The 27,017-nt window shown below is 46.2% G+C and overlaps 1 protein-coding gene across 1 annotated transcript in view; it reads right to left on the reverse strand.

The window, feature by feature from the left end:
• immp2l (inner mitochondrial membrane peptidase subunit 2) overlaps nt 1-27,017 on the reverse strand; it is a 132,508-nt gene that overhangs the window by 46,263 nt on the left and 59,228 nt on the right. The gene's annotated exons all lie outside the window — the stretch shown is intronic.

Consider the following 27,017-nt stretch of genomic DNA (forward strand, 5'->3'; position numbering starts at 1 on the left):
CAAGAACGTGGCGCCCAAGCCATCCCCTTCCCCGTGTGACCCTGGAGAGACAACGCCGCCGTCGCAGGAACAGCTCAGCAAATATTGGGCTCATTTGTTAAACGCCTCACATCGAGCCATGAGGGGAGGGCGGCGACGGAGGGTGGGGGGGGGGGGGGGCAATGGACCACAAAACCAGGACAAAGTAGTTTCAGTCCCAAACAGGACAGAGGACGATAGCGCCTGACGCCTCACAGCGCCGTTGTTACTGATGTGTTACCACACCCGGGGTTCATAAGAGAGTCTGCCGCCTCAGTACTGTACGCTGAAGGGCATTCTGGGTATTTAGGAGAGCAGCTGTGTGAGGAAGGGAGGAGATGACAGATTGTTTTAGGGGGCTTCTCATTTCCTCCCTCACCTGCGCTGCCGGCTTCAGCTCAGGTTCACCTCCGCTGAGAGGAGAGAACGATTCGTCCGTTTTTTAAACTCTAAACTAAACTAAAAAAATAAACACCAATACACAACCAAAAGCAAGAAAGAAAAAAAAAAAAAGGCTCCTCCAAGCGAGTAATTGCTCGCTACCGAGGGCACACACACAATATGTTGTGGCAGATCTGCGGGGAATCTCCAACAGGAATAGTTTCCCACACCGACTGGCAGGTTAAATTAAATCCACAATCCCCAGTGAGACCGAGACCGGGACTCGGATCTGCCTCGTCAGGACTCCACACAAACAAATAAAAACAACGGACGAAAACCGAGGTCGGAGTTTGACATTTTGATCTCAGGATCTCAGAAAAAATAGGATTAACCATCTGGTGAACCATGAATATCAAAAACAAATCAGAGGTGGGGCGTCGCTCCCCTGAAGACATGATTAACTCACTGATGGTATTTAGACTCCACTATATTTCCAGCTGCAGTTGCCGGTTGCAGGAGCTTCAGCTCAGGAAACTGAGGTCATGTCATAGTTATTGGTGTTTTCTCACGGTGTTTGTCTGTGGATTTCTGTTGGTTTTAGACTCAGTATGTTTTAATTTGCTCCGAGTCTTTTAGGGCTGCTGGTGCGATTTCATTTTTCCCTTTGTCGTTTTTTCTTTCAGTCCATCATTCTTTTCTTTTTCCCCCCCTTTCTTTCCTTCCTTACAGTCGTCCCTGCTTCTGCCCTTTGTATTTACTTTTTTTGCTTTCCCTTGTTCTCCTTTTTTTTCTGTTTCTTTCCTTCCCCCTACTTCCCTTATTCCGTTTTCTTTCACCTTCCTTACTTACATCTTTCCCTTTTGTCTTTCCTTTCCCCTTCTTTCTTTCCATCCTTCCCGCCTTACTTCCTTTCCTTTTTCCTTTCTCCTTAAATGATTTCATTCTGTCCTATTCTGTCTTTACCCATTTATTTATTTCTCTTTCCTTTCTCCTTCCCTCCTTATCTCAGTCCTCTCCTCCCCACTTACTTGATTCCTTTATTGCTTTTCCCCTCCTCACTCCTCCTCCTTTCCTCCATTATTTAACTGATCTAAGAACCCAGAGTTGAAGATGGAGGAAACAGTTCATTTTCTGACTGTCGTTCGTTTTAACGCCAATAAAGAATCTTCACTTTTCGTTTTCTTTCCTCCGCCAGTGATTTTACTCTGGAAAATAAACCTGCTCATTAATGTTGCACAACAATCAGTCGGCTGCACTTGAAGAGTGAGAGGATTTAACTCTACGTGTTGTTGGTCTTTCTCTTCGCTGTGACGTCTGAATTACAACTTTACTGATTCAATCCGAACCGTCAGTTTTCCGCGTAACGCGTTAGAACCAGACACCAAGAGACGCCGCGGGAGGATTCACACGTGCGCCGATATTATTTTCTACTATCAGCTGTTTCCTTTAAGCTCGTGTTGAATGAGCTTCACGCCTCCTCCTCCTCCTCCTCCAGTCACGCCGGCTCCTCAATAACTACTGTCCGACATGCTGCAGTGTGTTTGAAGGAATAAAACAAAGGTGGTGTTGGCGGCGGCGGCGGCGGCAGACTGCTCTGTGATTCCCGGGGTGTTGTAACACAGGAAGATCAGAAACTCATCAAACACAAACAAGACGCACGAGTGCTGCAGGAGACACTTACAGAGACGTGTTGGATTTACACTAAAGCACATAAAGCGAGCGCAGCCGCCGAGCTTAATGAGCTCCGACTGCACGTTTTGTCCCGGCAGCCTCATATCTGTAGACGTTTGATTACATCACCAGTCTTTACCCGCCCCCCCCCGTTTCATTTTCTGCTAATAATCCATGAGTACAGCCTAACGATCCGGCTGAAGGGAACTAATACCTCTCATTACGACTCTTCCGCTTTTTTAAATGTCCCATTTCCCCGCCACGCGTTAGCTGGTAAAATAAACTCGGCGAGAGAGCAAAACTATTTTTCTTATGAATTATTTCCCCATTACAAACATCGGGTGTTGAGGCCGGCGCCCCCGGCTCGTTGCTTGGGGTAAGCTAAACCAAGAAAGAGCCTCACATTTATCTAACGCTCGTCATGCAGAACCTCCTCGGCCTCCAGTAATTATTCTCCCGCTCGCCGGCCCATTAGGCTAAAGCAACATGGCTGACTTTGGGTGATCTTGGAGCGCGGGGCTTTTTGAGCTTTTATTATCGTTTCATGATGGAGAGTCGCAGTTGGCGAGCACGCACTTAACCTCCGCTGATAAACTGGAGCAGATAGCAGTCGCTTACAAGACGAGGTTATTTCCAGTAGAGGCGCAGGAAGCGCTCGGGCTGATTAATGACTTCCTTCGACTTATTTTTTTGTTTCTCCGCGGCGGCTGCTACTTTTCTTCTTTTTTACTATCTCTTCCAGGAAACACTGAGTCAGGAGGTTCAGGTTCACACAGAGGAAGCTGCCTGATACAGACACAGTCCTCTGCTGATGGTCACCCAGCAGCTGGAACACACTCCTGGGGAGGGTTCGGTGTTTGCTCAAGGGCACTCCGACTTTTAAGGGAGTTTTTATATTGTTGAACTAGAATTGATCAGTCTGCAAAACTTCTGCAGAATGATCGCATCAACAAAATCTGAGAGATCCAACGGACCCCCCCCCCCCCCCCCCCCCCCCCCCCGAAAAAAAAGCCAGTACATTAACCTACAGTCAAGACTCATTTGTAAAACTATTCAACAATGAACTTTCACACTCAGCAGAAGACGGTCACCTGAGTGCGAGTGTGGGGGAACTACATCTGACGAGGCCGGCACGAGCGCAATGCATGATGGTATATACCACTTGGTTCGTTACCATTGGATGTGCACCGCTTTTCATGATGCATTGTGGGATACTATCAGTCCACTATATAGAGTTTAATAGTTCACACCTTTAATTTCCTGTCTGTACCATGTGACCTCCGGTACTGCTGATATGTTTATGTGTATAAGGCAACAGCCATGAATCAAAGTTTTCTATAGATAGATAGATATATAGATAGATGGATATATTGATGGATAGATAGATAGATAGATAGATGATAGATAGATAGATAGAAGCACATGCTTTGACAGGAACAATAATGTCTATAAGCCGTGTGAGTTCACCTGAGGAATCTGAGCTGTAGGTCTGGAGCTCACCTGAGTCTGACAGCTGCGTTCGCACTTCGCTGACCTCACAGGTAAAATAAAATAGCCTCGGGTCTGAAAAACATTTTCCCAAAAAAGAAATCGCCCCCAGAAATGTCCCTTAACCCTGTCTGCATACGAAGCGACTGCACGTTTAAGACGGTGAACTACAAGACGTGTGACTTTGCATCATTAACAGAGAGAATCTGGATGCGAGGAGGAGCGCCATGCCTCCTGCTAACGAGCTGCTTTCAGGCCTGAACTTTATTACCTGTGGATCTGCGGCAGCTGCCCCGCCTCTGTGTGGCTCCTTTCATCTCGCAGGTTCCTCATGGCTGCCATCAGTGGTGGTGGTGGGGGGAGGGGCGTGGCCTCGCTCCGGGAGAGCAGCCGTGAATTCCCTCATCCTCCTCCACCAAAGGCTGCGCTATGATTACACATTCTGTAATGAATAATTTACCTTTTCTTAATCACCCGGTAAGCGGCTTCATTTAAACACTGGCTTCCTCCTCGTGCGGTGATTAGAGCTGGGAGCCGAGGTGAGGGAGGGAGATTAGAGGAAAATTAAGGCCGGGCTGTTGTGAGCGGCGCCGCTCCGTTAGCTCTGCTCATTAACGCTTGGCCAAATGTCATCGCCACCCACAGCAGGCACCTGACGAACAATCGGAACCACTATTAGAACAAATAACAAAACTTTAAAGCTCCGACCTCAGCTCATCTTCCAGATCTTCCAGAATAAAGTCAAATGTTGGCCAGGAAGCTCATCCTTTCACAATAAGAGCTTCGTCCGTGGGTGTATTTTGGTCTGAAGTTGAGCTTTTAAGAGTGTTTCACGGCCGTGTAAACACACATCTGGACACGCTTTTTAAAAAGCACTTCTCTCCACACTGATGGCCCTCAGTCTGACGACATTCACGCTTCACACTGAACCAGTCCCCAGTGGAGCTGCTGGGTGGAGTGGTTTATACTGGGAACTCCGAGTGACCACAGAGAGAAATCTGTGGTTAAAATAACAGCTGCAGCAGAGAGAGAGAGAGAGAGAGAGAGAGAGAGAGAGAGCGGAGCTGGAAACAAGAGATCTCAAGCTGTGATGTGTAGTGTGATTATAGATCAGCTCTAGCTTCTATATTAATACTGTGAAAGTATCAAAGCCTCAGTCCACAGAGAAATGCACACAGCCTGTATTCAGAAACTGAGCCTTAAAACCAGCCGTCAGGACTTCTGGAACTTTGTGATGTCACAACGAAGCAGTCACCAAGCCCCAAACAATACTGACATTTCAGAAGATTAATTAGTTCAGCTGATCTGATTTCTCGCTCTCATGGTTCTCGCACGGTTTCCTGCTACAAAATGATCTTCAGAATCACAAACTCCCTCTGCTGATGAAGACAGTGTGATGTGGCTGAAAGCTCCAGGAAAAAAGCTAATTGTAACCTTGAGATCTTAAATAACTTTTCAGATTCAGATTTCACATTAAACAAACAAGATAATTTCACTGTTAAAGATTAAATCTTTCCGTTTTGTGACCTTTTATAAAAACACAACATCATGTATAAGGACAGTTCTTCGTCCGTCACCTCACGACCCCTCACATTTATCTTGTGACCCTGTGGAGGGGCCCGACCTCCATGTTGGGAACCAACTGGAACAAGTACATTTCTGTTTACACAGTGAAGCATCAGTATTAACAATCTAACACTGTCGTATAATGATGTAAAACTCACAGAGTACTTAAGCTCATCAGCCTGAAATATCAATAAAACGATGCCCCAAATCAATCAATCAATAACCAGAGGCTTCAGCCCTGAGACGAGCGTCCTACAGCTGACTCGACTGTCACGGGGCTGAGTGATCAAACATCCCGATTATCCATTTATATCCTCTGAAATCCCTCATCCATTAGGTAAGAGCACGGCTAAAAATAGAGGCAAGTGTTCGGCAGCAGCGAGTCTGCCATTCAAACTCCACGTGTACAGTAGCTGAAAGTAGGTTATTCGTACACGCTGAGACGGCAGGAAGCGGCGCCTCTGAGCGCAACTCGTCCCGTGGCCTCAGCAGAGGGAAGCTGATCCGAGAGAGAGAGAGAGAGAGACAAAGCAGCCGGGGAAAACGAGCATCTCTCATATTTGTATCAGACTGGAGGGAAGATTCATCTTTTATTGATAAAAACCTGTCCAGGAAACGTCGCCGAGAGCCCAGACACGCCGTTGTTTGACTGCCTCTCCGTGTACAACCCCCGCACAGCCGCCTCACTGCGAACACAAACAGGAACCTGGATGGTTCAGCCCGGGGGAGCGGGACTGGATTCGTCCACACGCCCGAGGCTGTTCCGAGCTACAGAGCCGGTCTGAGCCTCTAAACCTGCCGCCAGTTTAAACAGCGGAGTTTGAGGTGTGCGCTCAGAGATTTCCCGCTCAGACTGTTTCTGTTCATCGCTCAGCAGGAAAACATCATCAGTTTGTCCTGAGGGCGGCAACGGGAAGAAAAGATCATGTTGTTGACGTAAACTTTCCCAGAATTATTTTTCCCCACTGTATATGACGTGATTATAAAACTTTTTATTCCCCTTGCAGTCAAAGTTCTGCAGAGTGCTCAGTGTTCCTCAGGTGGAGGCTACTTCCATGTATCTGCCTTCCTTTGTTGTGCTAATGTTAGCATTTAGCATTCAGACGTGAACATGGATTTTCCCACATTGCTTTTCTCTTTTTTAAAGTTATTTTTTTGGGCTTTTTGTGCCTTTATTGATAGAGCAGTGGAGAGAGACAGGAAGTGGGAAGCAGAGAGGGGGAATAACATGCAGCAAAGGGTTTGTCCGATGTGGGACTCGAACCGGGGCCAGCTGCAGCGAGGACCTTAGCCTCTGCATATGGGGCGGATGCTCAACCAACTGAGCTATACGATGCCCCGCTTTTCTCTTTTTTGAAGATAAAATAAGATCGGAAGGATTACAGTATTGATGTAAACAAGAAACTCCTTCATATGTTGCAATCAGGCTGAAACATGAAGCATGAACCAGAAGCTGCAGTTCCTCTAACGACCACTAGAGTCTGGCTCCAACAGTGAGTCAGTCCCCATAGACTCCCATGTTAAAATGTCCAATCAATTTCTTGAATTAGCCTTTGATATGTTCTGACCCGAGGTCGACCTCGGCCCTGTGGTCACGCTTATTTACTGTCCACCATTTTAGTTCAGTGTCCAAGTTTTTAATCTCAAATCTATTCTGTAACAAAAATGACGTGCAAACAATTATGAGACTGTGCAGCAGGTTGTTATGACGTCATAGTCAGGTTTTGTTGCTAGGCGACATCTAGTGGTCGTAGCAATGATGACAGGAGTGAAGGTAAAAGTGTCGGTGGTGACGTAGTATAAAGAGAGACAGAGTCCGTGTCAGGAGGAGGAGGTGGTGGTGGATGGATGAACATGACACAGGAGAGCTGTGTGTTCGATTCCCATGTGAAACCAGCTGTTTATGTTGTTACCATGGAGACGAAGCTCGTCTGATGTTGAGGAAGTACTTATTTTAACCCAAATCGCCATCTTTTCCTAAAAACCTAACCAAGCCATGACCGTTGTTATAGTAATGGCAACAGTTCATTATGGTAACCATGGCAACCAAGGTCCGGGTGTGGGCGTTCAGGTGGGAGGAGCTGCTGACAACGACAGTCGTGCATCATCATTAGAGAGTTTACTGAGCGTCTGTTACAGTCAGCGAGAGACAGTTCATGACATGTACCAGACAAACAAACAAACACATGAGCAGAACTCTGAGTCCGAGCTTCATGGTGTCTGTGACGGCCGTGACACTGCACGAGGGTTTTCACACCAGAGTCCTGTTCTGACCCGATACTCATCGATCCGTCCCTGTGGATCAACGCCACCTGAGTGTCCGTCCACTCTGTTCCACACCGGAGGACGCCTCATTGTCACCTTTACGTAACTACAGGCCGCGGCGATCAATGGCAGAGTCCGGGCTTTAGTGAATTCTGCCCGCTGGTTAAACGCTCCGGGGATCGATGACATAATGACTCGCCCGAGTTCATCTGCTCCGAGGTGTACTTTACTTCAGGAGGCCGGACACTCACTTCCTTCCACCTCCTATCGAGTGGCGTGGACCGTGAGAGAGAGTCTCTGCTCCCGGACAGCCGACGCAAAGAGAAAATAGATCTATCAATCTCCCTCTAACGCTGAAAACCCTGATGAGAAAACACCGGGCGCACATCGAGCTGCAGTGTAACAGTTGCCGTCCTGCGGAGAAAATGACCTGAATTCATCAGCGGATGCATCTACTCCGGGAGAAAAACCCTGCAGCACGCCAAGTCAGGCCCGGCTCCTATTGTCGATAAATGTTGAAAGCTATGCCGTGAGGTTTTAGAAAAAGCTAATTTAAACCTGCACAAAGTCCAGAAGAGGGTGATTTATCTGGGCACTGAGCTAGTGGAGTGTTGAGAGAGGGAAACAGCATCCGCACTGAACATGAAGCTATAAACTGAACTGTTTGGCAGCTCCTCTCCTGCACGGGAATAAAAAATAAAAACTGCTTCACCTTGTTCAAGTGGTCGTTTTGCTTTGTAATGAGATGAAAGATTCATTTCAGGGATTCAGAACTGACTCAGCAGCTTCTCTGCGCCTCTGAGGAACGGCTCCAGTTGATTTCTGAGGGCTGGAAACCGACCTTGGCTCTTTGTTGCTGGTTTTTTTATTTATTTAAATCCAGCTGCGAATGCGGAGCCTTGTTTTATGGCTCATTTTCAGATGAGAGCAGCTGCTGCAGACGAACTGATTGATAATGAACGGTTGTAATATTAAAGTCTCTTCAGCTGCAGATGTGATGTTAACGAGACGTCGGTCTGAATTATCGGCCATTACTTTTGTTTTAAACCTTCATGTTTCAGGAGGAAGTCGTGTTGAAGTCGCACTCACACCTGAACAGCTGACTGTCTGCAGCCGGACGTGTGCGTCTCCTCTGAGCCTGACACACATCAGTGACATGTTCCTCCATCACCGTGAACACACACACAACAAATATTCACCACAGCACCAAATGTAGATCAATCCACCGCTGAAAATAGTCCCAAACGAATCCCGATATCTCCGTAACGCCATGATGGAACGTCTTCACATGTGGCACAAACATTCACTAGGACTCGAGGATGAACTGACTAGACTTTGGTGGCTGAAGGTCAAAGGTCAAGGTCACGGTGACCTCTCAAAACATGATTTTGGCCACGTGAAGGCGATATCTCGAGAACTCCTCGAGGGAATCCCGTCACATTTTGCAGGAATATTCACTTCGACTCGAGGACGGACCGATTAGATTTCGGTGGTGAAAGGTCAAAGGTCAAGATCAGTGCGACCTCACAAAACACTGTTTAGCAATGACTCAAGACCACGCAGCAATTATGACAAACTCTCACACAAATGTTTTAATATTTCCTCTGACTCTGGATAAACAGGGACGTGACCTGAAACTAGTCCGAGTGGCGGAGGGATACGACCACGTGGAAGTGACTCTAGTTTATAAAATAAACCTACATATGTGTCGTCGGTATCAACGGGTTTAGAGCAGAGAGCGACCTTTAATGACCCGACGGCTCGATGTTGTAACTGGTGTGTTGTCGTTTTCTTCTTCTTGCTCCCTCATCCTTCTTGTCGACAAAAACATGTCGACAGTCTGTTCACTCACTCGTCCGTCTCGTGCACATCGGACTGAACAGACGGGGTTTCTGTTTCAATCAGTCCAGCTGTGCACAAGCTCCCGAAGCGAATCTTCACACTTCAAGTCCGTTTTCTGTTTTAAACATGAAACTGCAGCGAGTGTGAACGCCTCCTGTGTGGACGCGCGTGGAGCACCGGAGCGGAAGAACAGATCGTCCACATGCGGCGACTCGGCCACAAGAAGCATGTGAATCATCCATAATACAAACTGTAGCTGTGGAACATCGACATTATAAATTACTGCTGTTTTGAAGAGTTGGATCCAAGCTGAGAGGGAGAGTGGACCAGGTGAAACTGAGTCTAAGTGATGTTTGTGTGTGTGACCCCCGCCGGCAGCTGTCAGCATCACTGTCAGATTTCAGTCTGCGCTTCACCCTGGACGAGCTCGACCGAACGCAGCGTGATGAAATCAAACATGTTTAAAACATGTTGCCGAGCAGACGCTCCTCGGTCTGAAGCAGCAGACGAGCTGGACGAGGTGTGAAAACCTGCCTCAGGTTTCTGGATTTATTTAGTTAATGAATGTTTTCAGCCTGTGAGGACGAACTGAGCTGCAGCTCCTCAGTTCAAACAGTTTGAACTAATTAAAGTATCTCAGCGTCTCTGGGGCGAATCCACAAGGGAACAAACTCTCTTTTATGTTTTCACATTTTTTAAGAATAATTTTATAAATCTAAATTTATTATGTAATAAACGTTATTATTATTCTTTTATATATGACTTACCAAAACAATATGTAGATAAATAAGATAATTAGATCATATTTAAGGTAATTATAAGGGATATTTATCCATTTATGTTTCACATGTGAATCACACATTAGCAGATGCTAACATCAGCATGCTATCTTATTTTTAGCATGTTAATATGTTAGCATTTGCTAATTAGCACTCAAGACAAAGTGCAGCTGAGGCTGATGGGAAATGTCTGGAGCTGGTGTTTGAGTGACTGCGGTTCATCCTGAGGGGAACACGAACGTCTGAACTGCATTTCATGGAACAGCTGTTGGCGTTTCGGTCAAAAGCTCAAACGCCGACCTCACGTGGCGCTACAGGAAGCGTCGGAGGATTCATCGTCAGGGGAACGTGAATGTTCGTTATCTGAGACATTTCAGTCGTGGACGAAGTTTAAACATTAAACTGAGCAGAGGAAACAATCAAAGCTTCTGTAACTTGGTTTGTTTTAATCTATTTTCTCTCTTTTCCTGTTGATTAATTCTATTTTTCTCACTTTAACATTTCAACCATTGTTCTATCCGCTGTTTATCACGGTGCTTTTTTTACATTGCTATATATTAATCTCTTGAAACGTTGGCAGGCCTCCGGAGAGCAGGAGGGAGGAGACGCACCAATAAAGAGAGTGGAGGGAACGGAGGGACGGGGGGGTCAGAGGGCGGCAGGAGAATTTAAAAAAAACGAGGCTGAGATAAATGGCCGCTGGCTGGAGGTCTGACACCGGCCGTCCCCTCCAGACGACCACGGCAACTCCAACAAATCCCTCATCCTGGGAGAGCGATTACAGCTGCACGTCCACGACACAACCTTGAAGATCCGCGAGAAGCTGCAGAAACTTCTGAAAGCTTCAGAGCGAGGAGGGATTTTCAACCCAGAGAAAAACGCCCCGGGACGCGTCGGTGTGTCGGCTGCCGGGAGAACGCCGCGGCACGTATGACGTATGATCACGTATTTGACGTGCTGATGAAAGATTTATCGACATGAATTCACGTGTGCGCGGTGAGTTATGCAGTAAATAATGCGCCTTGTTAATAATGGAGATGCTGTGCGTTGGTTGAACATGCTGCGGAAGAAAAACATGAAGTTTAAATGAACTTTGGCACATGTTCAAAGATGTTTAAAGCCTTGATCCATTTTTAATTTCATTATTTCTGTGCATGACCTCCTACATAATATATCATATAGACATAAAGCAACGCTCGCTGAAACCTGGACGAGCTGCAGTCGAAAACAATCGTCCTGAATCTAAAATGTTTAAACTGATTTCAGAGTGAGATCATCCGTCAGCTGCCGAAGAAAAGAGAATTATAGAAGCAGAATACGAGGTGACAGGAAATAAGAGCGAGCGGCGTGTTTCTGCAGATCCAGTTTGTTCTGAACATGTTTCTCTGCCCTTAAACACTTCACTAGATGCTGCTGAAGCAGATAAATAAATAAAAAATAGCCTCCACCTCCACCTCCTCCTCCCACCTCCTCCTCCTCCTCCTCCTCCCTCCTCCACCTCCACCTCCACCCTCGACATGTGCCTCTGTGTCAGGACTGACATTTCCTGGTCGACATGCTGCTTTGATGGAGCACATGAACGTGTAGGTGGGGGTGTGCGGTTGGATGGGTGGGTGGGGGGGGTCGGGGGGAGATGTTATCTCCAAGGGCATTTAAGCGCCCTCAACGTGCAGGTTCAGGAACATCAGATAACCGTAACAATTAACTCCGCTCATCGATTGTCCCCCCGGCGTCGGCGCAGCGCCGGCCGAGCGAGCGAGCGAGCGAGCGGCCTCCACGCTGGAGGTTACCGAGGTGAAAACACATCAGCTTCTGTCAGTCAGGACTTTACAGTAGAAAGAAAAAACACACTCAGGTTTGAGGCTGATGTCAAAGCAACATAAAGAAGTCGAATCTCAGTCTGAATCAAAGCTGCAGGTTTGTTGTTTTGGTTTTTTTAATCTGATTGAAGCGAAGGCGTCTCAGCCTCCGCACGTCTCCACAGATTCTCATTATGTCTCTTTTTCTTCTTCTAACCTGATGGTTTGTTGTTGTCAGCGTCCTGGAACAAACACATTCCTCCTCCTGCTGCTGAAGGAAACAATACATGGAGGCTGAATCGAAAACCTGCCGCGCTGTTTATTTTCCAAGGAACTGAAACGTGACCGTGCGTCTTCACGAGTCAATAACACGCTCATTTCATCATAAACACTGGAACGCCAGGATCTTCTGACGGCGCGACGCGACGCGCAGCAACGCAACTTACACACATCTGACCTCATTAACTGAGCTGATAAAACACAGAGCGGGGGGGGGGGGGGCACGTTAACAGTCATTAACATGGAGGTGGAGAAGGAAGACAAACCGCACGAGTACAACATGACAACAACGAGAGAAAACAGAGATGCTCTCCATGTTTCTATGGAAACAGAAACAACAACAGGTGCCAAGTGTAAAGGTACGGCTACAAAAGCCTTTTAAATTATACTGTCACCTTACAGGAAGTAAGGATTAAAGGATAAAATAAACAACTCAAGATAAAAAATGAAATGTAAAAATGTGTGAAATATTTAAAAGAGATTATTCAAAAGCTTTGTGAAAGAAACGTGTTTGTAGAAAAAGTCTCAGTTCGTCAGGCCTCGTGGTGTCAGAGTTGAGCGTTGAGCTCTCCGGGCCACCGTACGTTTAAACACTCAATACTTAAACATTTGCCTTTGACAGACATCGGTCAGATGACCACAGTCTTCACTGACACACACACGGACCAATGAGATGAACTCGTTCCAAGGAGAAACAGGAAGCAGAACAGGAAACCCTGTCAGAACTGACTGTGAATCAATAAGATCATATTAAAACCAAAGTCGCTGAAAAAGGCTAAAATCAAGTGTACGATATATTTTGAGCCTTTTCCTTTGGAACTACATTTTCTCGACCGATGAACTGTCGTATTCCTACGCCGACGCACCTCCTGTACCAGAAGTGTGAGGGTCATTTTGTTCAGTACGAAACCAGATTGGGTTTTAAATTCTCACCTTCGCACATCTGTTTAGTTTCTCTCAAACTTTCCCTCTGTTGAAGGCAGGTGATGGAGATTCCCTCCAGAGAGGAAGCTAATGTTTCTTTAAAGGTCTAATTGAAGAGGCTCTCCTCGTCAGACCATCTGTCTCTGTCAGAAACCTGCCTCCAACTCCTGCTCTCAACTCCCCATCACACACAGTCCACCCACTTTAAGGAGAACCCCCCCCCCCCCCCCCCTCCCCCACAAAAAAAAAAACCAAAACCCAGTGAAACCGATGGAGGCGAGTACTGAGGGCGAGTTTGGCGAGTGTTTGTGTTTCCTGTGAGGCGCTGGCTGAAATTCAGACAATGTCCTGCAACGTCGACGAGCCTTATCCCACCAGGATCTCTCTGGTTCAGCTGCACGTACGATCCGAGCTAAAGGGGACGAGGTCTCACCTCTGTACTCAACGCCACTTGAAGGGCATTCTGGGAAATGGAGGAAATAAACTGAGGGGGGGGGGGGGGGGTTCACCAGACCAGTACATGGAAAGCGTTGAAGGTCCCAGACTGACGTCACGGGAGGACGATCAGAGGTTGGGTTTATTTTTCTCTCGCCTCTTTTTCCTCAAAAGAGCTCGGAGACGTGGAGCACGTTTCCTTTCATGTCCCGTCACAAGTTAGAAAACAGTTTTCATCAGACGGAGCGTGGCTGCACTCGTTCCTCCTCCTCCCAGGGGTGACAGCTTATTTATTCAGAGAGGCTCTTTACAGGCTCGGCCTCTGCGCGCTACACGGCAGAGCTGTGAATTCATAAATGGCAAATAGGCTTTAACTGTCAACCCTTGGTGCCCGAAGGGGGAGTCGGGCAGTTAGCCCGCCGCTCCGTCTCTCCACACTTTTCTCTCAGAAAAGAGAAGAAGAACAGAGAGGAGAGAGAAAAACAAGAAGAAGAGAGCGGCGTCGGTGGAGAAGGGGAGTCGGTCTGCTGTGAATCAGAGGGAGTCTCCCGGGAGCTTCATTAGGAGATCTGCAGCCGAGTTTAAGACCTTGTTTAAAGCAATCATAGAAGCACAGAGCGGAGGCAGATCCTGCTCCCAGCGGGAAACAAGCTGCTTCTCTTCTTTCTGGTTTTTTTAAAAAGTACAGTCACATTCATCTTCAGTCCAACAAAAAAAATGTCCCGCACTGGAAAAACAAGATGTGGTGTCACGATACAACAAAGAAGCACAGAGCAAAGTGATGCCAGAGTGTAAACAGTGTGAGTGATGCTGCAGTCTGGACTCTGATCATCGAACACCGCTCAAAACTCCAACTTCTTCAGACCCAGGAAACAAAAACTCAAACAAAGACTCCTCAGACCTCCTGCTTCTGTGCTGCTGCGGCCACCGCCTCACACGTTGCACGGCAACAGCTGATGCTATTAATATAGCACTGAGATTATCACACACATCTGAGCACTGGCTGGAGCCGTGGTGACGACATCCCAGAGCACGCTAACTATTAGCTTCATCCACATTTTCCTGTCTAATGTCACGCTGATCGTAAAATACAAACCGTAAACTGGCGAAGAGATACGGGACTGCATGTGTGTGTCGGGGGGGAGGGGCTTACATGTAAGCAACCCTCAGTTGGTGACGGTTGTTATTTGTTTGACACGACGTGAAGAAACGCCACCGTCTTGGATGCGGCTGGTGACGCTGGTTCCGGTTCTGCTCAGGTGGAGAAGAGAGACTAGGCTAGCTGTGTGACAGCTAACAAGGTCCGGGTAACAGAGACTGAACTTTTAATCATGTGACAGAGTGAGGTCGTTCGTGATGTAAGATCATCACATCACCCGCCTCTGCTCCACATCTGTCTCTTATTTCCCTCAACTCTTTTTCTTCTTCTCGTTTTCCTACATTTTTTGAAGAACATTCATGAGTTGAAACATCTGGACTCACGCCGGCGTGTGGACGTCTTCTCCTCTTCTTCATGTACATTGACACTGACGAACACGCCGCCTCTACAACCTGTGTGCTACATCAACAGCTCGCTCTTTGCAGCGTTCACACCTGAAGCTCCGTCTCAGCATGGACGCGGCGTCTCCAGCAGCGATGACGTCCAGCAGCTGGATTTTGTTTCGGGTCAAGTGGAAACATTTAAACCATCAGACTTGAAATCCGCTTCGTCTGAAACCGGCATCTGTTCTCGGATCTTCTGACAGGAAAACCGAATCTCCAAGAAATCTCTGAGGAGCGCTTTTCTTTTCCTTTTTTTTTTACTGTGCGGTGGATTTCACAGACGCTGTTCAGTGGGAATCCTTCAGCAGAGAGCTGATGGCGTCTGATGTCCTGATCAAAGAGGCTGCTGCTGATTTTGACCTCGTGAGGGATGAAAGCGTGTCAGGATTTGTCACAGCAGAACCCACGCCTCCTGTTTGAACATCACAGCCTAATCTCCTCTGGAGGCTCCGGACTCTGATCAACACTCCCAGGACTTGTTTTCCATTTTAATGAAATTATCCTGGATTTTAAAATGTATTTTTTTTGTTAAGATTTGCATCTTTTCCCTGGCTGTGGGTGAATCTGCAGGTGGTGACAGTTTGGTGTGAACCTGCCAGCTGGGCTGATTAGAATATCACAGATGAGAATATGAAAAGACGAGTCCAGAGACGACAAACGCACAAAGTATCGGCAGCTTGACGGACGACATCAGGTTTAAACTAAAAGCCATTCAGAGGTCAGAGGGGATATAGGAAACACATTGACCCCTGTTAACCTCCGACACAGAGGTCACATGACCAGCAGGAGTTATATCATTGGAAGGTTCATTGATCTGCAGCTGCTACTATCAATACCTCAGCAACCTAACAGACCTGAGAATAGGAAAATACAATTAACCTGACAAAGACGTCCTCTGATGAAAATCAAGTGTTTAACCTCGTTAACATCAATACGATGTTTTTATCTAATGACACCATGACTGAGTGTTTCCACCTTGAACCAATCACAGTCTCATAAACGCAGATTCATGGTTTCATACGTCACAGACCTCAGGAACCAATCCCAGCAGCTGGTGGGGACGGCTGTTTTTAACTCATATTAACTTGGATATACAGCGATGTCACTCAGTAAGTAAACTACGTACATGACCGCTGCATGGCCGTCCTCCTGGACCTTTGGACATCAGCACCACAGATCCTCTCTACGGAAGATGCTGCACTACAGGCAGCGCCAATGGTGTGAAATGAGACAGCTCCGGTCTCCTAAGTGGGTGTTGTCCCTCAGCCCCTCCCCTCAAGCAACTGGCATGAAATGTGACAGTAGCTAATATTAAAATCTATCCCTGTCTAGACTTACCTCTCTGCATCCTTAGGGATGTTCTTGTTATTGCAGCCTGTTGCTGCACAAAGCTCGGGCATGTTAACACTAACTGATGGATCACCTGTCCCCGCCAAAAGAATACGACAACACACGATACAACACGGACAAATCTGCGCCTTTTTTGCTGCTGTTTTTATTAACTAGTGACATCCGATCAGCTCGTGAAAACTGGGTCCAGTATTTATTTCGGTGACTACGGAGCGAAAGAATCCGTGATGATCTGTGATGTCGTCATGATGGTCTCCTGAAGGGGCGGGGCGGCGTTACAACCCTCTGACCCCAAATCATTATCACTTATCAGTGATTTATTAGAGGAGGAGCATTTTACTGTTGAAGCTGGTCCAGATGGAAACAGTTTAATCTATAACAGCACATCGTACTTTACAGCATCAAATGTTTTATGTTTAAAATCTTAATCTGTGACTTAAACTGTCGAGTAAATGTGGGGAATTAAAAAAAGGACAATTTGCTTCTGAGAAGAATAAAGAAGCAGGAAATGGAAAAAAAAGCCAAATACAGAAGAACCTCAAATCTGAGGAAATTAACTTTCTGCTACTGAGAGAAACATTTTGGCTGGAGTCTGTAGATTAAACACTCGACGGAGAGACGGCTTCAGGAAGCGGGAGGAAAAATGAAAGAAGAAGGGGAGGATGAAAAAAAGGCGAAGCAGCAGGAAGACGGAGGATGAAGCTTCGGAGGGGGAGGATGAGGAAGAGGATGATGAAGAAGAAGAGGAAGAGGATGATGAAGAGGAAGAGGATGATGAAGAGGAAGAGGAGGCCCTGGCAGGATCAGAACCACTCGGCTTCTTCTTCACTGATGATTTCTCACTGGGTTTAATTACTGCCCAGCATGCTGCTCCACACACACACACACACACACACACACACACACACACACACACACACACACACACACACACACTGAGGCCTACAGAGCCTTCTTCTTTCCAGTCTTTCTATCTTTTTTTCTCAAACACATGAAGCTTCTGGCAGGAAATGAAAGAGTTGGTTTTCAGGGGAGAAGATGACGGAGAGGAAGATAGAAAAACACACAAACTCATCAGGTCAAACAGCGAAGAGCTTCTTCCTGCAGCCTCCATTTTGAATCAAGTGTTTAACAATACTTCGTTCGACCTTCGTGATAATTTACTTTAAAAAGTGGAAACGACAGAAAACAACAAGAAGAAAAAGAAGCCGAGGACGGGAGAGAAGCAGAAATCCATCGGCTTTCAGAGAACTGATGAGACTTTATTGATCCCTGTGGGGAAATTGGGCGTCTGCAGAAAAACAGAAACAGGGAGCCGTGAAAAGAAAAACAGACAATAAAGAAGAATGGAGTCAAACATTTACCGCAACTCACAATTAACAAGACGTCAAAAAAATACTCTGACAGACAGAGATTAAAACATCAGCGTCTGAAGAGAGAAACATCTTCACCAGGCGACTGTCGGAGGAGCTGAAGGATTTCATGCTTCTCTTCAAACCTGATTCCCGCCACAAGAGCAGCGTCTTCCTGACAACAGCAACAAGGCCGCAGACCCCCACTGTTAACAACCCCTCCCCCACCAGCTATCACACATGACTGCTTACGATATCTCAGTAACGCCTTGACGAAACCTCTTCAAGTTTGTGACAAACATTCACCAGGACTCAAGGAAGAACTGATGTGATTTTGGTAGCTAAAGGTGAAAGGTCAAGGTCACAGTGACCTCATAAAACACGTTTTTTTGGCATTGGGAACGTGATATCTCACTAATGCCTCGAAGGAAATTCTTCAAATTTTGGTAAAATCGTTCACCTGGACTCAAGGATGACCCGACCACATCTTGGTTCTGTGTATATTGAAGCTCTCTGACCTGCGGCACAAGCACCGAAGCAAAATTCCTCCTCCTCCTCCGTATTTAAAAACCTGCTTGGCCATCAGCCAGATTCTGGTTCTGATTTGACGGGTCCAGCTGTGGCAACATCAGCAGCAGCAGCTGACACCTCTGGAAAATACGGGACCTTTAATTTCACTCAGTTCACATATTGATTGACAGCCCTGACTTTGGTCTCCTCTGATTGGTCAGACTGGCTGAAGAACTTCGGATTAAGAATATCTCTGCACTGTTCAATGTTCAATGAGTCCAGGTCACACACCTCTGACCTCTGACCTCTGACTGTGTAGGAGAATATTTCAACTAAATTAATATTAGAAAAAGTTTCAGGCTGCAGCTTTGAATTCAATATTTTAAATAAAACTGCAGTTAGAAATAAAAAATAAAACACGTCTGACAATTAAATGAAAACACTTTTAGAACAACCAGTGACAAGACGACAAACATGTGAAGAGAAACACACACACACACACACACACACACACACACACACACACTCACAGAAGAGAGACGTGGGCTGCACAATGCAAGCAGCATTGAATACCACCGTTGTCATGGCAACTGCCTGCAAACCAGAGAGCCCACACACCAAAACACTCTCACCTACACACACTACAGTTCAACAACATGCACTTACTGATGTTCAAACTGACACAGGTTGTCCCATAATGCCTTGCTGCCATATGTCAGCACACACACACACACACACACACACACACACACACTCTCTGTTCCTGAGCTTCTCCTGCTGCTGATCGATATAGAATAAAAGTCTCTCCTCACGTGGGCGTCACTCGCTCTCTGACAGACACGGACGTGATCGTTGAGCCTGGCGAGGAAATTAGAGGAGGGGGCGACGCATCGACCCCCGGGCCCTCCGCCTGACCCGGCGCCGCTTTGTGCTGAACGCTGCCGTGACTGTGACTCGATCTGCTGCCACCGACATTTCTTCTTCAACGGTGCACAACATTTGCTGTCCTACTGTGTGCAGCTTTGGGTGGAGGTCAGTCCCTCCAGGAAGTCGCGATGTCACGATCGCAATAATTAACTAACTTTTATGTGAAGACTTCCTCGAGTCGAACTAATCACACCGGTACCCGATCAAAACCTTTGATGATCTCACCAAAACTCACTTCCTTGTTTTCGGCTTTGAAGCGTGCTGCGACATGAACGTCTCACATTTACCTACAAGCATCACTGTTACAACACTGCGATGGAACCGCAGGTGTAGAGCCGCCGGAACCTTTTCTCCAGACGAAATAAAATATCCACAGTTCAAATTATCAGCGGTGGAAAAATGTAGCGCCAAAAGGAAAGTTGAAAACATATCTACATGAAGCTTGATTAAAACAGAAGCGCTGAACAGGATCTACTGCAGGTAATGAACCTCACACAACCCCTCGTCAAATAACCCGAACCGTTTAACCCTTTATGCGGCGACGTTTGAAGGGACGGCTGCAACATGATGTCATGACGTAGATTCTCTGTCGACACCTCCTACTGTTCCAGCCCAACTGTCTACTGCAGGACAGAGACTAGCCTGCGCTGTGATGCCATAAAGAGTTAGCATGTCACGCTGTCGTTTCTTTTACATTCAGTTACACTGGTAGTAGTTTTATGGATTATGATTATATTTGTTATAGATGGGTGTTGAGGAAACCATGACGCTGTCCGTGGTGCTGAAGTCAGATTTAGAATCTAGAAAAATGATTAAAAGTATAAGAAGGAATGAAAAGCAACCTTTTTTTTTGTAAATGCTGCTTTTCTCTTGTGAAGCTCTGCAGACCTTCACCTCTGTGTGTGTCCTCCAAAAATAAAATCAAACAATCTGAGGAGGAAAAAAATCAATTCTCTATTGAGCTGCTCACAGCTCTTGTCATGGGGGGGGGGGGGGTCACCAGGAGACAATGCCTCATTTTAAGGGGCCAGAAGCCAAGAAGTTTGAACTGCTGCAGAGTGTCGGACCGACAAACTGATGATACTTTTTCCTGCAGAGACGTGCGGCTAAAAACAAAATAACAATAAATAAACAAAAACATCTGCACATTTTCACAGCGTCTCAGAGAACCTCCGTCGTCCTGATGATCCTCGTGCTGTAGTGAGTTCAGTAATGGATGAGGACTGTCTGGCCCAGAGCTGCCTGAACCCGCGCGATACGCTCCTGCATTCAAATGAGCTGCAGGTTAATGATGGAGGGGGAGGGGGAGGGGGAGGGGGGGGGGGGGGGGGGGGGGGGGGGGGGGGGGGGCTCAGCCCTGGAAGGCGAGGCAACTACAGTAACGCTGCGGTGGATTTCTGTCCAATTAAAACTGACTAATTGCCTCCTCAGACACGGAGCATCACTAACTGTTTCCACTACTTGCAAACACTAATAAGAGCCGATGTGACAGGGCCATTACAGCGCAGATTTATATCCAACAATTACAATATCTGTGATGTGGGCTGAGAGGAAAACAGCCCTGCACAACTGGGCCGGATGCTGAGCCGTCGCCATGACAGCAGAAGATAAATGGTGGGCATTATTAATGCACTATAAAGCCTAAAACCACAATAAATATGATGATGAATAACAGGCCTTAAACGAGCGAGGAGTCTTAATGAGCGTTATTACAGCGGAGAAAACAGGCCGACGAGGCCGAGCCGCCCGTTAATCCTGCCTCTGGAATGAAGATATAAATGTCAAGTCGCATCTCTGTTGACTTTCAGGTGTTTGACGGGGGCATTCGCAGGTCAGACTGGTCAATAAACATCCAGAGGGCGCAGATTGGTCGTCATCATCATCATCATCATCATCATCATCGCCGTCGTCCTTCCAAAGTCAGAGTTGTTATTGATCACAGCTTCTGTTTCCAACACGGTTCATAACTGTTCCTGTCAAAGCGTCCATATGGACTCACAGTTTGACTCCCAGACAAATGTTCAGGCCCGGACTTTTATTGGCTGATACAACAAAACGCTCAGGCATTTATCACCTCGACTGGAAAAGCGAGGGAGGGCGGTGATGAAGAACAGCAGGCAAAAAAATCATCATCATTTAATGGCGACAATGCCACAAAGATCCTGGGATCAGACGAAGATCAAGCCTGTTTTCTTTTTTATAAACATTTAACCATCTTTACTTGTGTTAAACCAAAGCTTTGAGCTGCTGACACACGTCCGTAAAGATGTCAACATGTGAACATTGTGCTGATATTGTACGACACAAGGATTAACTTGATATTTTCCCGCATAGTTTTCTTATAATATACAAAGAAGATCTGCTTGAAAAAAAGCACATGTGAAATTCAATACTTCAATATTGTCGTGAAACGTCCGAACAAGTTTACGATGCGGTCCGGCAGCAACAACATAAACGTTCGGCTTATCGGCTCATCACAGTGACAAGAAAAAAACTAAATTAACTCTTATAATTAAATATATAAAAACAGAATTTTTATTTTTATTTGGGAAAAGGGGTGAAATCGTGTATTTCTGAAGTGCTCTAGAGGAGATTTCAAAATATTGAGATATATTTTGTGTATCGCGATAAAAATATTGTGATATTAATCAAAGATCATATTTCCCAGACCTACAGAGGCAGTACCTTTTTTTAAAATGATACTTTTCCTGTTGCAAAGTCTCATATAATCATAATGTTTAGGAGAACAAGGGGGGAGAAATTGTTGTGTTTACCTGGACAGAAAAGAACTGATCGATCGGTCGGACTGATTGAACTCGCTCTCTGGAGAATCATGTCGTCGATCAATCGTGATTTTGTTGAAAACTTCAATGAGTTCACCTTGCAACTCACAAACACCGCAGCAACAAAAGCCAATGTGGCACTTCCTGTTTTCTCTCTTGGCCCAGCTGCCACCGTCCCTGTGCACACACGCCACGTTCAGTTTAATGTGAAGTATCCTTCCAGTTGTAGGTGGCATCTGCTGCGAGCTATGAGGCTCAAACGGCAGCTATACATTATGTATGTGAGTATCTACAGGATATACACAGGAGTGTGACTCCCCTGACGCTGAACAAGCATGTTGGGGTTTCAGAGGATCTGCGGTGGTTTTACACATCAAGGTCTTTATACCGCTGCTGCACACCAGCAGCGGTATAAAGACCTCAGTGTCTCCAGAGGGAGAGCAAGTGTCCTCAAGTGATGTCACTCGAGTCAGCGTCAATCAGGTCAGAAGACTACAAGTTTAAAAAGTTAAAAAATAATAAAAAATGTGGAGTTGCGGAGTTAGAAAGAAGTGAGCCTCTGTAGCCTGCTGCAGGCTCCAGGCTACAAGTTGCATTCTGGGTAATGTAGGTGCCAGGTTTTGACAAAGAAGAAACGTTGAACCAAAAGGACGATATCTCTGGTTCTGCTGTGTCACGTCTGAAAATGTGACAGGAGAGAAATGTAACGCTGGATTTACTGTTTTATCAGACCTGGAGTGATTTACAGTTACAGGTCAGAACACAGGTGCTAATTTATGTTAATTAAGTAAAAGTCCTGTGACACACAATGAGGAGGAAAAGAAGAAAACTTAAAGCTCCAAATTTTTCCTTCTTCTTCTGTGTTTTATTTGAAGTGTTGATCCATCAGAAGATATAAAAACCATCTCAGTGTAGTTTTACATCTCCTCTCTCAGGCTTCTCTCTGCAGCTTTAGTAACAACAGGTCGGTGAGCCAATCAGAAGAGAGGAGCCTCTGAGCCTCTATTCTGATTGGCTGACTGTTTTCTGAGTGATCCAATAAAAATAAAGCAGATTTCAGGTAAAAACACTCAGAGAAACCAAATCCTGCAAGGTTTGGATGGTGGGTCCAGGTGGGCGGGGCTTGGTGACTGCTTTGTTGTGACATCACAAAGTTCCAGAAGTCCTGACGGCTGGTTTTAAGGCTCAGTTTCTGAATACAGGCTGTGTGCATTTCTCTGTGGACTGAGGCTTTGATACTTTCACAGTATTAATATAGAAGCTAGAGCTGATCTATAATCACACTACACATGGACACAGACCTTTACACTGGAGGAGCTTTAAACAAACAAGATCATCTGTTTTCTGAGTGATCCAATAAAAATATAGCAGATTTCAGGTAAAACAATCCTGCAAGGTTTGGATGAATGAACATGAATGTGAATCATGTTGTCAGCACCAGGAGGGAAGAAAATAAACCACACACACACTCAACAGGCGCTTTGACCCAGCTGGACACGTAACACCGAGATCTGAACGTAAACGCACTTAATAATAATCTTCTCAACTGACTGGAAAGCCACACTGCACAGCTGATCGGTGTGTTTAAAATAAAAACCTCTGTTGAACACTTCATGTGACGCAAACGGAAGCACAGTCGCAGTGAAGCAGCTTCAGCACAATATATTTTTTTACTAATGTAATTAACACTTCCTGTACCTGAGCGTGCTGCAGGAGAGGCAGGCTGGTATTCAGTAACACTGACTGCTCCATGTTTAAACCTGTGTGGCCTGTTCATTATCATTTCCATCCAAACACTGAGAGCGCGGCTCGGCTCTCTGCACCTCCTTCATTATTTCCTCCTTCACCTCCGCTCAGGCCCGCCGAGTCTGATGCTCCGGCTCTGGATGTTGACTTTGGAGAACTGTGGACTTTTTTCTCTAAAACTCCTTTAATCCTCCTCTTTTCTTGTTGTGTTTGCCTCCTCCCTGAAGTCAGGTGTGCTCACTGTAAATATGATCCTGCAGGAGAAGAGACGAGTTTTTCCTTCATTAACTGTTTTTGTTTGTTTTGTTTTTCTTCCTTCATCTTGGAAGTTGTTTCTATGCTAATGAGGCCTGGGATTGGCTCCCTGCGATAGTCAAACTCGATTCCCTTTTAAAACTCTTCAAAACTGCTATCGAGCTGAGGAGCGGCCGACCTGCCGGTGGCGGACGCTGCAGGCTGATGGGAGGGGAATGAAAGCGCTGGACGGCGCCATTGAAATCGTGGCCTTTTGCATTAAACATCAGATGTGACTTTGGTGTGAATCTCTCCTCTGCAGAGCGGCTCGTCCCCAGAGGACGATCAGTGATCGGGAGAGAGGACTTTTCCGTCAACGCCTTTTCCCTCATAAATTAACATGCCACCACATACGTGTTAATGAGCGCGGCGTTTGCTTCAGAAGTCGGGATGAAAGAAAACGTGACGTGCAGATCTGAACGTGGAGGGGTTTTCACGCTTGACTTGGAGTCGTTTCAGTGGAAATATTTCAATAAAAGAAAAAGAAAAAAGAAAAAGTGTGGCGTCTGAGGATTGGTGGATCCGTGGAAGAGATGCAGCCAAGTGGCCCCGTCACATCATATGGCTGCTGGAGGTGTCAAGTCGTCTCTTAATTAATCAGCTTCTGTTTGGTGCCGAAGCAGGATGCAAGTCAGAGGTGCTCCAAAAATAATCCAGTGATCGGGTGGCTGTCACGTCGCCGCTGTTTTTCTAAATGTGTCTGTCCTGAAATCTCTGATGGTGGAATGAACGTGCAGCTCTGTGACAGTCTGCTAAGAATAGTGATGTAGAAACTGCTTCAAGTTTTCTTCTCTGCAAACACACCGGAAACCAGTTTCAGGCTGATTCTGATTCTGGAAGTTTTGGCATCTAAAATCATTTTTTTGACTCTGCTGATCTTGTTTATTTAAAGCTCCTCCAGTGTAAAGGTCTGTGTCCATGTGTAGTGTGATTATAGATCAGCTCTAGCTTCTATATTAATACTGTGAAAGTATCAAAGCCTCAGTCCACAGAGAAATGCACACAGCCTGTATTCAGAAACTGAGCCTTAAAACCAGCCGTCAGGACTTCTGGAACTTTGTGATGTCACAACAAAGCAGTCACCAAGCCCCGCCCACCTGGACCCACCATCCAAACCTTGCAGGATTTGGTTTCTCTGAGTGTTTTTACCTGAAATCTGCTTTATTTTTATTGGATCACTCAGAAAACAGTCAGCCAATCAGAAGAGAGGCTCAGAGCCTCCTCCCTTCTGATTGGCTCACCGACCTGTTGTTACTAGAGCTGCAGAGAGAAGCCTGAGAGAGGAGATGTAAAACTACACTGAGATGGTTTTTACATCTTCTGATGGATCAACACTTCAAATAAAACACAGAAGAAGAAAATGTGGAGCTTTAAACTTGAAACTTCTGTCTACAGTCACCTGGACCATTAGTTGGTGCCAGAGTTCTGGTGAAGTTCTTTTGTGAGTTAGCGGTTCTGTTTTCAGAGGTATGTGGATTAGTCAGGCCTCGTTTGGTGATATTGATTTTTCTATTTGTTTGGCTCCAGCACCTCGTCCCGTCCTCCCCCTCATTATGAGAACCTCTGTGAGGTTTGTAAAGTGTCGAGACGAGTTCAAAACAAATCACCTTCTTTTCCGGCTCTTTCAGATTCTTTGTTTTTCCGTGTTTTCGTCCCTGTTTACCTCCTTTTTCACCGAGGGGACGAAACACTGACTAATGATTCGTCTGCTGGGGGAGCCGCTCTGACATTTATAAGCTTCATGACATTTTAGAAAGTTTTAGTAAAAGTTGTCTCGGCTGATGGAACCAGGAACTGGTGAACGCTTGTGTTTACCTGCAGAATTTCATCATCTACAGGAAGTGCAGCCGAGGCGGATGGGTGGTCCGGTTAACTGCCCCACAGAGGGGGCGATTAGACTGAACTGTTGCCCTGTAGATGTGGAGGAGAGTGGAGGCAAATTCTTCATCTGCCTCTGCAGGAAACAACTTAGTCCAGATGTCAGAACAGCAGGACTGACTTTAATACAGAGTGTGTGTGTGTGTGTGTGTGTGTGTGTGAGAATACTGAAGGACATGCAGAGCGTTGCATAACACACACAAAATAAAAGAGAAAGACATACACTCATTATGTTTCCATCTAAATGTTGCACAAATTTAAAGCCAGTTTCTTAATAAAATAAAAGATAAAAAATAAAAAAGTCGGACTGAGCCGAGTGAATATTCTCAACACTCAACAAAGATTACATAATGAAGAGAGTGACAGGAAGTGTGGAGCGAGTCTGGACCATCGGGACGTCTCGTTACCGCTTCACACCTCAGATGGCGAGCGCGGCGTTCAGACGGGTGAATCTGTTTCTCTGGAGGAGGACGGGACCGAGGGGAAATGTTGAGAAGCATCTACAACCAACTTTCCCGCCCCGTCCTCCGACCTGAACAAACACGCAGGCGATTGTTTTTCTGAGACGGCGCCCTTACAGCGGCAGGCGTACTGGACCTTCGTCGCCATGGTTACTATAATAACGGTTATGATCTGGTTGGAGGAAGAGATGGTGATTTGGGTTCAAATATGTACTTCCTCAACATTAGACCATCGTTGTTGCCATAGTTACAACAATAACAACGTGATAAACTTGGATGATAGAAACGACGTAAACAGCCGGTTTAACACGGGAATCGAACACACGGCTCTCCTCTGTCACGTTCATCCGTCCACCAGCTCCTCCTCCTGACGTGGACTCTGTCGCTCTTTGTACTACATCACGCTCCTGTCATCATCACTACGACCACTAGATGTCACCTAGCAACAAAACTTAACTATGATGTCAAGACAACCTGCTGCACAGACGACCTGCAGCGAAGAGTCGGGTCAGCGGGAGGTCGAACCGCCGACCAGCCGCTCGGCCGTCGTGGTCGCCCTTCACTCAGTGGAGTTCTGGAGCTTTATTCTGGAGGGACGTGCGAGATCATGATCTCGACAGGAAGTGGAAGTCGCGCTGATTCAGATCAACATGTGTTTCATCTCTGTGTTCGGTTCTGACTCTGAGGAGGAGGACGAGCTTTAACACTAATTCACCAACATCCTCCA

Source organism: Seriola aureovittata, chromosome 10, assembly GCF_021018895.1.
Source record: "Seriola aureovittata isolate HTS-2021-v1 ecotype China chromosome 10, ASM2101889v1, whole genome shotgun sequence".
NCBI classification, from domain to species: Eukaryota; Metazoa; Chordata; class Actinopteri; order Carangiformes; family Carangidae; genus Seriola; species Seriola aureovittata.